Consider the following 13,292-nt stretch of genomic DNA (forward strand, 5'->3'; position numbering starts at 1 on the left):
AGAGGAATGAGTAGGAGCGTGTTGGAGCTTCTGAGGTTCCTAGACTGACCGGCCCTTTTGAGTTTGTTGGCCAGATATTCTGGTTTGCATGTATGCAGGGCTTAGTGAGTCAGGTAAGCTGTACGGAAGCTGGCTCGTTGGTCAATAGGGAGCCACTTCAGATCCTTGAGAGCCGGGAAGATGTGCTCGTATTTCTTTGTTCCCGTGATCATTCTTGCTGCGGTGTTGAGGGTAGAGGTCAGAGGTCAGAGGTCCCAGGTGCGATTTGGCTGTTCCAGTCAGAGTAGCAATGCATTAGTCAATTCTGGAGAGTACCAGAGCCTCAGTGGCCTGTTTCAGGTCTTTCGTGGGGAGGAAGGGTTTCAGTTTGTAGAGAAGTTCAGGTTAATAAAAGCACTTTTGGCAGTTTTTGAAATGTGTTCTTTCATGTCCAGTTTGGGATCAAGAGTGATCCCTAGGGATTTTACAGAGTTTGTAGGAACAAGAGGAACATTAAGGGCGTTTAAGGCTTTGAGCCATTCTAGTATTAGGGGGCTTTCATCTTTATTCGAGATGAAGAGAACTTCTGTTTTTTCTTCATTAAGTTTGAGGTGGTTGGATGAGAGCCAATGTTGAACCTCAGTGAGTGTGCCGTTCAGTTTGTGGATGTCTGCGATCGAAGTGGTTTCCAGATAGAGTTGTGTGTCATCCGCGTAGAGGTGGATGGGGATGTTGGACTTCCTTAGAATTGATGTGAGGGGCTCCATGTAGATGTTGAAAAGTTGTGGCGAGAGTACTGACCCCTGTGGGACTCCTCTACTAATGGGGAGGGGGTCCGATTCAAAGCTTTTAATTTTGATCCTTTGTGTGCGGTTGTTGAGAAAGGAGGAGAATCATTTTAGAACCGTCTTTTCAAAACCCACTCTCTCTTGGAGGACATTGAGTAGCAAGGTATGATCAACTGTGTCAAACGCAGTCGAGAGGTCTAAGAGGATGAGAAGGCTACATTGGTTGGAGTCGAGCGACATGTGTAGATCATTCAGGACATTTAGTATTGCGGTTTCTGTGCTGCAGCCTTTTCTGAACCCTGATTGGTGTGGGTCGAGAAGATTTGTGTTCTCTAGGTGATGGGTTAGTTGAGATAGCACACATCTTTCCTGAATTTTCGATAAGAGTGGGAGGTTCGAAACTGGTCTGTAGGTATTCATGTCCTTGGGGTCAAGGCCGTTTTTTTTTAGGAGTGGCGTGACTTGACCTAGTTTGAGGCAGTCAGGAATGGAGCCCTCGCTCAAAGAGCTGTTGCTGATCTTGGCCCAAATAGGGGCTAGAGTGAGCTTCAGGTCTTTGGTCAGTCTTGGGGGAAGCTGAACAAGGGAGTGTGACGAGGGTTTTGCGGTGGCTATGAGATTGCTTATCACTTCAACCTGGATAGGCCGGAAGGAAGACCAGCGAATGGCTGCGGTTGCTGGCCTGATGTGGGTAGTTGCAATGGGGTGGGACTCTGTGTGGGAGGAGGGCATAGCGCTGAATGATCTATCAATTTTGTCAATTTTTTCGTTGAAAAAGCTGGCAAAGTCATCACATTGGGATTTGGACGCCGCCATGCTGTCTATCACTGGAATGGAGGTTCGGTTCCTGATGATGTTGAAGAGTTCTTTGGGGCGGTTTTTAGCATTGTCTAGAGCAGAACAGAAAAAGGATGACTTTTTGCTCTTGATATGATTATAGTAGATTTTGTGAGCTGACTTGAGTTGGTCCAGGTTGGGGGAGGTGGGGTTGTTCCTCTAGGCTCTTTCCTTGAATCTTCGGTGTCTTCTTTCTTCGTTAATGTCAGTGGAGAACCAAGACCTGGAGGGGAGGCTTCTGGTTTTTCTTAGTATCTAATGTGCCAGCTGATCTAGGACGAGCTCCAGGTTGGAATGGTAAAGCGAGTTGAGTTCCTTGGTTCAGAGGAGTTCTGTCGAGTTTGGGAGGAATGAGCTAAGTCCATCTTCTAGCTTGTCAGGGGGTTCTCGATATGTTTCTGTCCCACTTGGGGGAGGTTTGAGTAGGTGGGAGGGAAAGAAACGAATGATTGATATGAAAGAGAATGGCGTCTGACCAGTCCACCGGGATGATGTGGTCAATCGAAATTGTCTTTTTATCCGTAATGATTGCATCAAGGATCTATCCACTATGGTGGTTTTCCTCTGAGCAGTGCTGGATCATATCATAGTCTTGCAGAAGGGTGGTGAGAGATTGGATGAGCGGGTTTTTGGTTTCATTCCATCTTATGTTGAGGTCGCCCAGAATTATTCTGAAGTTGCTGTTGAGAGCGGCTTCAGTGATCAGATCCATCAGCTGAGCGCCAAATTGGATGGAGTTGCCCAGAGGATGGTAAAGGAGAAGGCATTGAAGTGGACTGTGGTGGGGCGAATTGAGGTTGACCGAGAGGCATTCAAAGGAGTTATATAGGAAGGAGGGGGATTCAGTGATGGAGAGGTCACTTTTGGGGATAATTGCTATTCTGCACCCTTTCTGTATGGGCCTGTCTTTGTGGATAATTGAGAAACCGGGCGGCACCAGCGTGTCCATGATGGGAAGGGATAGAGTGTTTAGCCATGTTTCAGTGATGAAGGCTACATCCAGGTCATGGGAGAGAATGGTTTTGGCTATTTCCGTTGCATGTTTGACGGCGGATCGACAATTGATGAGCATACAGTTAATGCGGGGGTCTACATTCGAGTTCGGGTTGTCAGAATTAGCTCTGGGTAAGTAGGAAGAGATAGGTTGGGGATCTGGCGGCTTTTCGGAGGGGCGGGTCCGTCCCCACTCCAGTGATGACGTGAATCGAGGAGAAGGGAGAAGGGTATAGGGGTTGTGTTTGTGCTGGCTGGATAGGGGGGTACGTAAGAAGCAACGAGGGAGCTCACTTTGTGGGGAGAAAGGGAGGGAAAGGTTCTTTTAGGACTGTCAGCTCGTGACTCAGTCCGGGGTTTAGTGAGTGGAGGCCGGAAGCCTGGGGGGGGGGCAGGGACCCGATAGGGGGCCATGGGGCATTTCTAAATGGGGGCAGATGGAGGTGGGGTGCTGCGACGTGAGGGGAGGGCAGCTGGAGTTTCTCTAGGGAGGATAAGGTTTCCTTTAGGCCAACAATAAGGGTAGCGATCTGGGTTTCTAGAAGGTCCAGGCGTTGCATCAGCTTAAGTGCTGGGGAGGGAGGGGAGGGAGGGTGAAACTAAGCCTTGAGTGAGAGGGGCATTGGGCCAAGACGTTGTTAGGGGGTAGGAGTTCGAGTGTCCGGTTCCGGTTTAGAGTTTGATTGTGAGAGGACTAGAGAGAGAAAGGGGCTTTGGGGCGAGTTACTGTTAGGTGGAATAACAGGGGTGGGAGGGACTGAGTCGGGTTTTGAGTTCAGATGAGTGAGGGCTAGAGAGGAGGAGGGACTTTGGGGTGAGTTACTGTTAGGGGGGATAACAGGGGTGGGAGGATCTGATTTAGGTTTCGAGTTCGAATGGGCGGGGGATAGAGAGGGAAGAAGGTTGCGGTCCCTTTGGAGGTGGTGTTTGTCTTCACTAAGGGGGACGAAGTGAGCTAGAGAAGTGGGGGTTGGCACAGGGGGCTGTGACTCAGAGTTGCTAGGTGGCCCGGGATCTCTATGGCCTGGAGCCTGAGAGCCTGGACTGCTTTGGGAGACGTGGGGTGGAGGGTTGGGAGTCGGATGGGAAGGAGGGGGTGGCAGAGTTCTGGAAAGATGGGTGAAAGGGGAGAAGGCCGGGGATGGAAGGTAAAGGGGGTGGGGCTGGGGGAGATGAATGACTGGTGACGTGATTAAACACTGGAGATGGGATCGTTGGGGTGATGGAAGCATGCTCTGTGGATCAGGAGTGTGAAAGGAGCCACAGGGGGGAGGTGCGCGGCTGTTGAGGGAAGTGATCAGCAGCCGTCTTTAGAGTGGGGAAGAGGGAGTCGAAGAACTCTAGGTTTTCGTCTTTCGCCTGAATTAGAATGGTGCTATTCAAGAAGATGGTGATGGAGATGTCTCCGGACAGGGACTGTAGGTTCAGGGGGGAGATAGGTAGTTTCTGGTTGTGTTCTGTGAAGGTGGTTTTGGAGACAGGGAGGAGTGAGTTAAAGAAGGTGACCCAAACGTCAGGCCTGGTGGTGTGGAAAATGAAGTCTGTTTTTCTCTGCCCTCTCGCTGAGCCGTGGTAGGTGTCCACAATTAGAGTTTCGGGGTGTTGCCTAATTAAATTCTGTTTAAAGCGTCTTTTAGCTTTGAAGGAGAGACTGTGTGGGAATGTTATGGCGTAGGTGTTCTGTCCAAGTGGGGACAAGTGGTTAGGTGATGGGTAGGGATGCATGTCTAAACACATGGCTGGAGGCATCTTAGTAAAACTCGGGTGGGAGTGAGGCCGCTAGATGACTGAGGTGACCGGCGCTGTCAGTAGTGGGAGGACTTTGCTGCAAAATCAGAAGAGAGGAGCTCAGCCTGAGACCTCCATTGCACCTTCGTTGGGAGAGGAAATTCCGCTTTTGTGATAAAGCTCCTTGATTTGAGGAGTCGGGTAGAACCTGTCCGAAGTGGCGGCTATTTTAGGGCCAGGCCTCCGTTGCAGTGTGAGATGAGACCGAGTCAAGAGAGGCCAGTGAATCCTAGCGGAGGGAGCTTTGCAATCAAGTCCGGAAAGGAGTCGCTCCTATCATTAGGCAAGATTACTATAATGTGGATGAAGGGAAGAGACTCTTGAAATTTGGCCAACAAGTTCGTTTTTTCATGTAGAAGAGATGTCCGAGGTGGCAGCCATATTGGGGCCAGGCAGCCCTAGGCACACAGGGCCGCAGCCGGTTCCGGGTTTATTCGCCGGGAGCTTTGATCTTCAAGCCTTCTTTACGAGGGGGAGTCGGTGGGGTCGCTCCGGTCGGGATTTGCCCAGAAAGTGATTCCTTGACCGTCGCTCATCCCAGTCACTCCCTCCTTGCAGCCATCTTGTTAAAAGAACAATACGTGTTTTTGAATGCAGGCAGAGGTGGCTAATAGGAAGGAATCACATGCTTGGCTGCTTGAAGCAAGGATGGTTGGAGGAGAAAGAAAAGATGACCGCATGTGTGGGTGAATCAGAGAAAATGCATGTGTGGTTTGCATTGCAATATATCATTTGGGTCAAACTCAAATGCAAGCCAAGACGGTGGTTTACCAAATAAAATGAAAAGGGTGTTAGTTGGTTGGTGAGAAAAAGTAAACTTGGTACAGTTGAGATATTAAGAAGAATGATAGACGTTTACTTTGGGAGCCTGGATGGTATCTTCTTACTCCTCATAGATAGCAGAGGTGTATGTAGTAGAGCAGACGCTCAGTGGATGAAGAGTGTTACTTTGAACAGCATGTCCGTGCCAGAGTAGCAAAGCTGAGGAAATCCAAATACTAGAAGTTGTGATTGTTCAGAAATATTCCTTTGACTAACAGTACAGTAGTTTACTTTGCAAGCACAGCATATATTGTCAATGTATTGTATAGTTGACATTATATCAAGTAAAGTCCCTTCCTCCGGCACTTATGGGTGCCACACTCACTCCCTATGTTAATAATTTTCTTTCAGCTGTGTCATGGGTGGACTATCGCTGTTGTTCACTCAATCTATCAAAACAAAGCACCTAAAGCCATCTATCATATAAGCAAAGATCATGTGATCGGCAGGATATAGCATCAGAAATGAATATTCTTCATTTTCCTTTTGTAGTAGTCAAGGCCCGGGGGGCAGTGCGAAATATAAAGTACATTGAGCAGTAGCCCTTGATGTAACCGAGTATGGCCAGTGCCATCCCTATAGAAAAGTAAGAACTTCCCTATCACCACCTGCATGTACTGCTTAAAGTAATGCAAGTCTGCGTCATTATGGCTTATGTCTGTTTTTCTTGGGTGCAAGCTGAGTGAGCTGGCATTATGCTGCCGGCTAGGCCACCACAAGTTCAAGTACAAGTAATTTCTTTTGCAAAACAAGAGAAAAGACTGGTGTATTCTCTGACTCTCTGACTATGTAGTAGTGAGTCCATAGTGCTGCTAGTAGAATTCCTGAAACTCCCACTAATGTCACAGGCCTTCAAAGACGGTGGAAAGATAAATGCCGCTCAAGAATTTGCGAATTTTCAGTAATTTTGAGAGATTTGCGAAAAACCGAAAAACAGCAAATTTCACAAACATAACGGATGTTTGGCACAAGCTTGAGGCAGGGCCATGCAGACGGTCAAGACAGGTAACACTGAGTGAAGCAACCTGATGTAGCATACCTAGGCTCTTTGTCAGACAGACAAAGCATATCTAATTGTAAACAGCAAGCCACATAGCCCCAATTTTACATGAACTGCTGTCTGGAGTGGAGTGGACTCTGCCTGGCATAACAACAACAGTACACTGCCTCGCCCTCAATGACTACAACCACAAATAGACAGACATGTAATTCTGCTGTAGTAGTTGTTGTAGACTGGTTTACCTGTTTGCCACTCACAAATAGTTCTTCCGTAAACCGACGCTGATTATCCATCCATCCCAGTGAGTAAGATATATTATTTAATCAATCATCTTGGTATATTGGTAAGTGAGTCCACTCCAAGGACATTTTGCATATTGGAAAATGCAACATAGTGGCCCCTGAAGTTGAAGTACAATTTGAAATAAACAAGGTAAAAAAAAAACAGAGTAGTAGACATGAGTTACAATTACTGTGTAAAAGATTAAATAATAACTAAGACAAGACATATGATTCATTTCATGCACAAAAAACAAACAGCAAATGGTTTAATCAGAGCCAGACAGCCATTGCTGTACCCTGCATGCCTTCTTCTCATTATTCATTACCTGTTCTACTTTTTGTCCGCATCTTCTTCGGAAAATGAGGGCCCACAGGGCAGCCTCTCCTGTCAATTTCAGAAGTAACTCTGTCAGCAATCAGCAAGCATGTAGTCAGTCAGTAATTTCATGCCCACTTGAGGGGACTCGTCTACGAAGACAAAGTTTCTTTATTCTTCGTAATCTATCCATCTGCCTTGAGGAAAAGGGATATGGGGAGTCTGGAGGAGGAGGATAGACGGGCATGATTGAGTTGTGAACTTTTGAACCTCAGGAATGCAGACTGCGGCACCTTCAAATCAATAAGAAAAAAAAGATGAAGACAGTGCTGCTGATGGACTTGTCGTGATTAGATGATTAGAGTTTTGTGTGGTAAAAGTTGCGAAACAAAGAAAGACACACAGGAATAAAAGTGAATAAGGACGAAAAAAAGGAAGTCATTTTCAGGCCTCGGTGTCAGGGAAGGAGACTTTGTCCTCAAACTCTATGAATTGAGATGGGAGTAGGCCAGCTAACAGAGAAGAACTTCTGTCACCTAAGTCGGTGTCGTCTTCTTCCTGCGTGCATTCAAGTATTTTGTAATCTGGTGGTATGAAGTGCTGATTGATCTTGATCAATGTTAACTTCTCCACATTTTTGGGCGAGAGGCGGGTCCTTTTTGAAGTTACAGTGGCACCAGCAGCACTGAAAACACGTTCAGAAGACACGCTTGCGAGTGGGCAAGACAAATAATTTAGAGCCAGGTTGGTGATCAGTGGCCATAGAGGCCTTTTCCTATACCAATACAGCAATGGGTTCTGATTAACAAAGACCTCTGTTGGGTCATCTAGATAGGCCTGCACCATCGACTCAAGGTTCTCCATGGTTTCTCCACTTTGTGTACAATCTGTGGCCTTTGCAGCACTGGAACGAGCAAACCCTTGATGAGTTAGCCAATCCGATTCTGACAATATTATGGCTGGGCCTGGTGCAGGTGAGGATGATGATACGGTTGCTGCTGGTGTTGTTAACAGCTTTGAGGGAAAGTGACTCCTTCGGCCACAGATTCAGAAATGGAACTTGACGCTGGATGGCCTGCTGATTCAGTTGTACTTCTGCCGGCTCCTAGAATTTTCTGCTGCTCTTTTTCCAATTTAGTGGCTGACACAGCTAGCCAATGTTTGTACTTTGAAACATCTGCTTCATCAAAAGGAATGAATGCTTTGCTAGCCACTGCCTTTTTGTACTGTGGATCCAGAATAGTGGCACAAATGTTATGTTGTTCTGTATGTATGGTTTTAAGCCTTTCATTGGCAAATAGGTGGCTTAATAACCTCTCCGCCAACTGATATGCATCTTGCTTTTCCGCATCATCTCGGAACGTTGAAGACACCGCCTTCAGTTGGTGCTCTAGCATGACCAACAATGGGATAGCTTTGCCCAAAGAACAGTCCTCCCTGCTGACTTCACGCGTGAAGACCTCAAAAGGACGAAGCAGGTCTGTCAGGCTTGCAACTAGCTTTCATTCCTCCAAATCTAGCCTCATGTATTTCATAGTAGAACCCAGTTTATAGACATACTCCTTTATTACCCCCCAATACTCAGGCAGATGCTCAAGCATGTCAAAGGTTGAGTTCCAAAGTGTTGACACCTCCTGGATGAGTCCTTTGACTGGCATTTTATGTTCATGTTGAATGCTCCTCAGCTCCTTCTGGGCCTTAAAAGAATGGCTGAAATGTGTGCAGATTCTTTGGCAGGTGGTCGGTAACTTGCTGACTGTGTTTTCTTTTTTTCAAGAAGTCTTGCACCACAATGTTAATACTGTGCAACAAACACGGCACTCTGAAGTACTCACCATCCTGCATGGCCTTAACTATATTACTGCCATTATCCGTGGAGACATAACCAACTATGCAATTTCTTGGATCCAGCCATTCAGAGACCTCCCTATCAAACTCGTCTAAAAGGTTATGTGAAGTATGAGTTTTCTCTATGGCAAATATGGCTACTGTTGCATGTTTCCTAGTAGCTTCAAAAACTGTGTCCGGGTCAACACCTGCATTTATCTTGTCTCTAACCCCTGCAAAAGAGACCCAGTGTGCAGTCATGCACATGTAATCAAGGGCTTGGCAACTGGTCCACATGTCTGTTGTCAAGTGGATAGTGTGAACAGCACTCTTCTGCAAAGCTGCCCCAATCACCTCCAGCACATCTTAATGTAGTGCTGGAACTGCAACTCTGGCAAAATAGGACCAGCTAAAAACCTTCCATTTAGGGCAGACTGTTGCCACAAATTCTAGGAAACCCACCCCTTCCGCGAAAGAAAAAGGGAGAAGATCCAGCGCTAGCATTTTAGCCAGCTTTGCGTTATACAGACGTGCCATTGGGTGGTTGCGTTCAAATGGCGCATCCGACCAAAACATTCTGCTAATTGTGGTCTGGACCGTTTGATGTGACGATGATGATGCAGACTTTTTCAAACCAGTTAGGCTCAGTGATGTACTTTTTCGCATTGGTGTCTGTCCCAGACTCTTATTTGCCTCATACATGTTGCAGGTGTAGAGGGTGTGGGCGCTACCACTGCAGTGCTGCTGCCAGGGGTACTGGGTGTACAAGAAAAAATGTTGGTCGGTTCTTGACTTCCCCCCTGCACAATCAGCCCCTCGTCAGCATCAGATGCAAAGTGAATGGATACATTTGGATCAGTAATACTTTTGGCTTCCCGGATATATGTCTTGCATAGCGCTCAGCTACTCCGAAGAGTGTCCCGGCGCTTTAGATCCCAAGGAGGAACAGAGTGGGAGGAGATGGCAAAACTACTGTACAAAAAGCCAAGTCTTAAGGTCTTTCCTGAAAGCTAAGAGATTGACATTCTTCCGCAAGGACAGAGGCAAAGCATTCCACAGCTGTGGCGCCAAACGTTTGAAGGAACGACCTCCGATGCGCACTCATTTTATTGCCGGGACAGAAGCCAAGGCCAATGAAGATGACCTGAGCGACCGAGAAGGCAAATAAAAGTTCAGTCTTTTCCTAATATATTTGGCACCTGTGCCAAGAAGAGCTTTGAATGCTAGAGTGAGCGCCTTGAAAATGATACGCTTCCGAACTGGAAGCCAATGGAGGGCCTTTAAGAGGTCTCCCGTACTGGATCTCCGATGAAGACCGAAAATTGCTCTTGCGGCAGAATTCTGCACAGTTTGCAGACGTGATATTAGGAATTCCGGAAGGCCCAGATATAACACATTGGCATAATCCAGGCGAGAGCATATCAGTGCTTGGACGGTAAGCATGGGCGAATTTTGCGAATCTCGCGTTCGCGAATTTTGCGGATTTGCGAATTGGCAATCCGCAAAATCCGCGAATTCTCGCGAATTTGCGGATTTTTTTTTTTTGTGTGTTCGCAAGTGTTTCTACCAGTTCGCGAGGATTTGGTACTAGTTCGCAATTGCAAACTTACTTGTCGGCTCGCAACGGTCGCAACTATGTTGTTTCTACGTCTGGTTCATCATCACAGCCTCCCAGCACCCTCTGTTTTACCACTGGCACCCTCTCTTTGACCCATGCCACCCTCTGTTACATCAATGCCACCCTCTGGTTCATCATCACTGTAGAAGATGGGGGGAAAAGCAAGCCCACCTGCCCTGCTTGAACTGACATGAATTAATTTGGGGTTAGTTTATTAACAACACCTGCCCTGCCCCAACTGACAATAATGAATTAGGGGCTAATTAATGTGTCACTGAAAGAATTTCAAGTTCCAGCCTGGCACCTGCTTGTCTGCTCCTTTAGCTGTAAATCAGGACCTTTGTGGCATACAGTTAAGGTCAGAGCAGGGTCACACAATAGTTGCAAGCAGGCAACCGAATTCTGGAGGGCCCCCTCAGGAAGCACTACAAAGAATCGTTACAAATCATGAGGTTGACCTTTTGCACCTGCTCATTGCTTTTGCTTTTGCTGAAATCGTTTTTCGGTTTTTTTCGCGCTATTCGCGGGGCGCGGCGTCGTGCGAAACCGACCGCGGAAGCCGCCAATTCGTGCGAATGAGCATTTTATTTTTTTGCGGCTTGTTGTTTCGCGAGTTTTTTTGCAGTATTCGCGAGCCGCTTGCAGCGCAACACGCGAATTTACCCCTAGGTCGAGTACGGGCGCGGCCATTTTGTTTGCGTGACGTATTTCCGTTTCCGCCCGCTATGTATAATCTCGCGCAGTAAGCGCATTGCGAGTAGAGGTTCGCACGAGATTGCGCGGGAAATCTAGAGGTTCGCACGAGATCGCGAGGAAAATCTTGCGCGAACTTACTTTCGCGCTCGTGAACGGGCGCCGGCCATCTTGTTTTTCATTCATTTCCTGTGTCTGGGCATGGTGTTTAATCCTCTTGGTATCTTTGCCATCCTTTGCTTGTTTTCAGTTTTTTTTTTACGATTTTGCTTCTTATCTATCCCTCTCTTTTCCTAGCTGTATATTTTTGTCTTTTCTGCTATTTTTCTTTACTTTTAAACTACTTTTTTAAACTCTTTTCTTTTCTTCTTCCCTATCCTATTCTTTCTTAATTTTCTACTTCTTCCTACCTTACCTGCCCAGACCATGGTCAAGCCAGGCGCCGTGAAGCTGCCCAGGCACTTGAGGGCCGCAGCGGCGGCGGGGAGTAGTGCTGGACCCAGTGCCAGGACAGCATGCGGGAGATTGAGGGGGGAGCAGGTGACGCGACGGGAGATATTCAGCCCGGAGGAAGTGGGCGCGCTGGTCTACTTCGTCCAGCGCCGCCTGCCCAGGACCATCGCGGGAGGCGGCAGGATCGCGGCCGGCGGCTACAACATGCGGGAGCGCCGGAAGCGGTGGGAGAAGGTGTGCTGGGCCATATCCCACCTCTACGGGGTCCAGCGCACCTACAGCCAGGTCACCCATCGCTGGACGGACCTCCTGGACCGCGAGCGCGACCTGCTGGACCAGCTCGGCTTGGAGATCCCCGGGCTTGGTGAGTAGTAGTAGCCATTTAATCACTCACTACTATGATGTTTTCTCCTGCTCTGTGTTGTTGTATTGCAAATATTTGTTTTTTACATGGAGCAAGCCAATAATGCCGCTGATGACGATTACATTGTAGTTAAATTATATTTCAAAATCTTCTGTGCATTTCAGGTGCACTGCTCTCCTTGTCAGTGGCGTTGCTACTATGCTTATTTGTTTTCTATTTCGTGGTCTCATTGGCCTGAGTAACTATTATGTATGAGTGTACTTTACAGAACTGCGTAATGCTAGACACTAGGGGGCAGATTACATTTACAAGCCCCTTGCGCCACGTTTACGTTGCCTTGCGTGACGCAACAGCGGCGTAAACGTGCCGCATCCCTGCGAGTCATTTACAGCATGACGCATCTAGGGAGATGCGTCACGTTATAAAGCCATGGGCCTGCACCACAATGGGTGCGTTCCTAGTACGCAGGGTGGGCGGTCCAGCGGCTGTGCGCCTCGCAAAATTGCCTGCGTGAAATCTACAAGATTTAACGCAGGCACTTCTGCGACGCTGCTACGTCAATTCAATTCCTTATGTCTGCTCGAAGCAGGCGAAAGGACTGACACAGCATGTTAAGTATTGGGTGGCCCTGAGCAGTACTGGAGTTGCATTGCGTTGGAGACGTGACTCCAGCGATGCGCCGCTCTTACGTGACGAGATGCGTCACGCAAGTGCCTACCCTTGCGCCAGGGCGCGCCGCATTGTAAATGAGGCACATCTGCCGTGTCGCAAGGGTAGTTTTGCGTGACGCATTTGATCTGGCGCATCTCTGGAGATGCGCCAGAACGCGTAAGTAAGTATGCCCCTAAGGGGCAGAATTGCAATTACCGTCGCATCCCTGCAAAGTAGCAGGGATGCGCCATTAATTGTGCGGCCCGCTACCACCACCAAACATGGTGCGCCATATTTGCAATGCGGCGCACCATGGGCCCAAAACGTCACCGAAGCTTTACTGCTGGAGTTGCGTCGCAACGATGGCGCAGCTCCATCAATGCTCTGGGGTACCCTATCTCCCCAATGCTGGGTCAAGCTGTACGTCTGCTTCAAGCAGGTGCAGGGTTTGTGTGAAGCATCATTGTCCTAAAGGTGACTGATTGAAATTTTGTAGATTTCCCTCAGCCACTATTAGGATGTGTTCCAGCGCAGGAATGCCCTCCCTTGCGCCGGAACGCCCCCTGTTGGCGCAGGGCTTTATAACGGGATGCATCTCCCAAATGCGTCACGTTGTTATAATATTATACGCCGCACCATGGCGCCCTTTTTTGTTTAGCTGCTGCGTCACAAAAGTCACGCAAGAACGGCGCAAAAGAGCCGCAAGGGCTTAAATCTGCCCCTTCCTTTGTACCCCTGACAATAAGAAAAATAGTGGCGGTGGATTGATAGTTTGACTATTTAAATGACTGGTAATGTAACAGGCAACTGTTAGTGTTGTCACTGATCTGACTGAAATCACAATGGAGTTTGTCTGTCACTTTGCGTCTTGCCTGCGGACTG

The sequence above is a fragment of the Lissotriton vulgaris genome, chromosome 12, assembly GCF_964263255.1.
Source record: "Lissotriton vulgaris chromosome 12, aLisVul1.2, whole genome shotgun sequence".
NCBI classification, from domain to species: Eukaryota; Metazoa; Chordata; class Amphibia; order Caudata; family Salamandridae; genus Lissotriton; species Lissotriton vulgaris.